Genomic DNA, 5,000 nt, shown 5'->3' on the forward strand with positions numbered 1-5,000 from the left:
TGGTGATGGCTATGGTGAGGGTGAGGGGGATGAGGGTGATGACGAGGGTGAGGGGGATGAGGGGATGATGATGGTGAGGGTGATGAGGGTGAGGGGGATGGTGATGGTGAGGGTGATGAGGGTGAGGGTGAGGGGGATGATGATGGTGAGGGTGATGAGGGTGAGGGGGATGAGGGTGAGGGGGATGGTGAGGGTGATGAGGGGGATAAGGGTGATGGTGATGGCTATGGTGAGGGTGAGGGGGATGAGGGTGATGACGAGGGTGAGGGGGATGAGGGGATGATGATGGTGAGGGTGATGAGGGTGAGGGTGAGGGGATGAGGGTGAGGGGGATGGTGATGGCGATAATGAGGATGATTGAGATGATGATGATGAGGGTGATTATGGTGATGACGATGGTGAGGGTCATGATGATGGTATGTATACATATATATACATATATATATATATATATATATATATATATATATATATATATATATATATATGTATATATATATATACATATATATATATATATATATATATATATATATATATATATATATATATATGTATATATATATATATATCCCCAAAAAGTTTATTTTCTTCTTGCTTTTTTTTAAAGAGAGCAAAGAAAGTTCAAAAGCGAAGGCAAGCGACGAGCATACTAGCTACAAGAAGAGAACAACCCCCCCCCAAAAAAAAAAAAAAAAAAAAAAAAAAATTCTTATCGTCATAAACCGAACAAGACGGCATGGCGGAGTCTTGTCCTATATCGCAATTTAGATATTCAAATGGCTTCGCGATATAGTTGTTCTCGGCGGAAATTGGAGAGGAGAGAGCATACCTTGGGAGGAAATGGGAATAGAGATAACAAAATAACTATGGGCGGTTCTCATGGCGGCGGCGCGGGCGGAGGGAGAGCACCTTGGCTCGCCTCGCCGCCGTCCGATGATTGTTTTGTGTGTGTGCGTGCGTGTTTAGTGTGTGTGTGTGTGTGTGTTTCTTCTGTGTGTGGGTTTATTGTGTGTGTGTGGGTTTATTGTGTGTGTGGGTTTCTTGTGTGTGTGTGTTGTTTTCTTGTGTGTGGGTTTCTTGTGCGTGTGTGTGTGTGTTTTGTCTTCTTGTGTGTGTGTGTGTGTGTGTGTTTCTTCGCCTCGCCTTCCGAAGATTGTTTTGTGTGTGTGTGTTTTGTTTTCTTGTGTGTGTTTTGTTTTCTTGTGTGTGTGTGTGTTTTGTTTTCTTGTGTGTGTGGGTGTTTCTTGTGTATTTTTTGTTTTCTTGTGTGTGTTTTGTTTTCTTGTGTGTGTTTTGTTTTCTTGTGTGTGTTTTGTTTTCTTGTGTGTGTTTTGTTTTCTTGTGTGTGTGGGTGTTTCTTGTGTATTTTTTGTTTTCTTGTGTGTGTTTTGTTTTCTTGTGTGTGTTTTTTGTTGTTGTTGTTGTTTTCTTATATGTGTGTTGTTTTCGTGTTAAGTTTGGGAGAGAGTGGCTCAGAGAGAAAGGGGAGGGAAAGAGAGAGAGAGAAAGAAAGAAAAAAAGAGAGAAAATTAGAGTGAAAGAGGAGCGCGAGAGAGGCAGACAGGCAAACAAACAAACAGAGATTCAGTCAACCAACCAACCAAGCAAATAAAACCACAAACGAACACACACAAACAAACAGAAAACCCACAGACAAACAGAAAACCCCAAAACAAACAGAAAACCCACAAACAAACATAAAAACCCACAAACAAACATAAAAACCCACAAACACACAGAAAACCCAAAAACAAACAGAAAACCCACAAACAAACAGAAAACCCACAAACAAACAAACACAAACAAACAGAAAACCCCAAAAGGAACCCCTCTCCAAACCCCCCCAACCCCCCCAGACTAAAAGCCACCACCTGAAAAGGATCTCTCCCACTACTCGAAATTAACCAGTCGTCTTCAGGAGAACCCGAGTTCCCGGATGTCCAAAGACGAGATCTTAAGACGCAGCGTTTGAAATTCTCTCAGCGGAAAACGGGAAAAAAAGGAAATGGGAAGAAAGGAAAGAAGAAAAATGAGAAAAATGAACAGAAAAAGGAAAGGAATAAAAAGAAAAAGTGAACGAAAAAGAGGAAAAAGGACAGAAAAAGGAAAGGAAAAAAATTAACGAAAAAAATATACAGAAAAATTAAAGGAAGGAACGGAAAACAGGAAAAAGAAAAGAAAACGAGCGAAAAAAATATTAAAATGAAAAGCAGAAGAATAGAACAGAAGAAAAGAAAGAAGGAAAGACTTAAAAAAATAAATAAACGAAGAAAAAAGAAACAGAACCCAAAAAATGAAAATAAAAAATGAAAAAATCAAGTTACGGAATCTTACTATTACTCTGCTTCGAAGATTAGGAAGAGAAATAGAGGCAAAAAAGGAAAAAAAAAAGGAAAAAGAAAGGACGAAAAGAAGAGGAGACATAGAGAGAAGGTAATACAGAAAGAAAAAAAAGTGAGATAAAAAGAAGGCAAGAGAGACAAATATAAAAGCAAAGAGGAGAGGGAGAATGAAAGAGGAAGAACAGACAGAAAGAAGAGAAGATGAGAAGGTAAGAAAGTAAAAAACGGAGTAGCGAAGGAGAACGTAAGAGAAAATACCCTTAAAAAGAAGAGATACGGTAAATGAGAAAATTACAATTAGTTATGAGAGAAGAAATGAGAGAGAAAAGACAAGAAAAAAAGTTTAGAGGAAGGAAAGAAAGAGAGTGAGAGAGGGAAGAAGGGAGAGAGAGGGATAGATAGAGCGAGAGAGAGAGAGAAAGAGAGAGGTAATGGTAAAGACGGAAGGAGAAAAAAAAAGTTTAGAGGAAAGAAAGAGAGAGAGAGAGAGAGGGAAGAAGGGAGAGAGAGGGATAGATAGAGCGAGAGAGAGAGAGAGAGAGAGACCAACAGACAGACAAAGACATACACAGAAAGAAAGAAAATGAGCCACATTTTAAAGAATATGCATATAAACGCATCTCCTCGCCCCCCCCCATCCCCCCCATTTTTTTAATAATCATAAAAAATACACCAAAATTTTTCAGAATGATAAAATGGTTTCCGTTCCTCCTGCCTCCATGATACGGAGAGGGGACGAGAGAGGGAAAGAAGGAGAAGTGGGAGAGGAGAAGAGAACGAGAGGGGACATGGAGAAGGGAGAGAACGAAGAGAGGAGAAGAGAACGAAGTGGAACGTGGAGAGAGGGAAAGAAGGAGAAGGGAAGAGAAGGGAGGACAGGGAGAGGAGAAGAGAACGAGAGGGGACGTGGAGAGGGAGAGAAAACGAAGAGAGGAGAAGAGAACGAGGGGGAACGTGGAGAGGGGGAGAGAAGGAGGAGAGAGGAAGAGAAGCGGAGATGGGAAGAGAGGAAGAGAAGCGGGGATGGGAAGAGAGGAAGAGAAGGGAGGACAAGGAGAGGGGAAGAGAACGAGGGGGAGAGAAGGAGGAGAGAGGAAGAGAGCGGAGATGAGAAGAGGGGAACAGAAGCGGGCATGGGAAGAGAGGAAGAGAAGGGAGGACAAGGAGAGGGGAAGAGAACGAGAGGGACATGGTGAGGGGAGAGAAGGAGGAGAGGGGAAGAGGGGAACAGAAGCGGGGATGGGAAGAGGGGAACAGAAGGGAGTAAGGGGAAGAGGGGGAGAGAAGGGAGGACAGGGAGAGGGGAAGAGAACGAGGGGGAACTTGGAGAGAGGGGAGAGAACGAAGAGGAGGGGAAGAGAACGAGGGGGAACGTGGAGAGGGGAGGAGAGAGGAAGAGAAGGGAGGACAGGGAGAGGGAAAGAGAACGAGGGGGGACGTGGAGAAGGGGAGAGAAGGAGGAAAGGGGAAGAGAACGAGGGAAAGAGAAGGAGGAGAGGGACGAGAAGGGGGTAAGGGGAGAGGGGATGAGAAGAGAGGACAGGGAGAGGGGAAAGAGAATGAGAGGGGACATGGAGAGGGGAGAGAAAGAAGAGAGGGGAAGAGAAGGAGGGGGAACGTGAAGAAGGGGAGAGAAGGAGAAGAGGGAAAGGGAAGGAGGAGAGAGGAAGAGAAAGGGAAGACAGGGAGAGGGGAAGAGAACGAGAGGGGAAAGAACGAAGAGAGGAAAAGAGAAGGAGGAAAGGGGAAGAGAAGGGAGTAAGGAGGAGAGAGGAAGAGCAGGGAGGACAGGGAGAAGGGGAAGAGAACGAGAGGGGACGTGGAGAGGGGGAAAGAAAGAGGAAAGGGGAAAAGAAGGGAGCAGGGGGAGAGGGAAAGAGAAGCAAGAGACGGAAGAGGGGAGAATGAAGAGAAGAGAAGAGAGGAGTCGAAACGAGGAGGGAGAGAGAGGGGAAAAGAAGCGCCGAGTGAAAGAGAAGTGGGGAGAAGGGGAAGAGCAGGGATCACGGGGAGAGGGGAGAGGGGAGAGGGGACACAGAGTCGTTCGCCGCTCAATGTTGCCAATAAAGAGCTATGAATGAAAGTCGAAGGCAACACTGCGGATGGAAATGAGGGAAGCGGTGAGGGGAATTGGACAGAGGGGATGGGGAGGGGAGTGAGGGGAAGGAGGAGAGGAAGGGGAAGGAAGGGAAGGAGGAGAGGGAGGGGAGTGAGGGGAAGGAGGAGAGGGAAAAGTGAGTGAGGGGAAGGAGGAGAGGAAGGAGAGGCGGAGGGAGGAGGGGGAGGAGGAGGGGAAGGGAGTGAGGGGAAGGAGGGGAAGGAGGGGAGTGAGGGGAAGGAGGAGAGGGAGGGAGGGGAGTGAGTGAGGGGAGGGGGAGGGAAGTGAGGGGAAGGAGGAGAGGAAGGAGAGTGAGGGGAGGAGGAGGGGAAGGAGGAGAGGAAGGGGAAGGAGGAGAGGAAGGGGAGGAGAAGGAGGGAGGAGGGGAAGAAGAGAGAGGGAGGGGAAGGGAGAAGAGGGAGGGGAAGGGGGAGAGGGGGAGTGAGGGGATTTGGAGTGAGGGGAGGGGAAAGAGAAGAGGAAGAAAGAAAGGAAGAGGGAGAGGAGAGAGAGTAAGGGGAAGGAGAGAAAGGAGAACAGAGAGGGAGAAAGGGAGT

The sequence above is a fragment of the Penaeus vannamei genome, chromosome 5, assembly GCF_042767895.1.
Source record: "Penaeus vannamei isolate JL-2024 chromosome 5, ASM4276789v1, whole genome shotgun sequence".
NCBI lineage: Eukaryota > Metazoa > Arthropoda > Malacostraca > Decapoda > Penaeidae > Penaeus > Penaeus vannamei.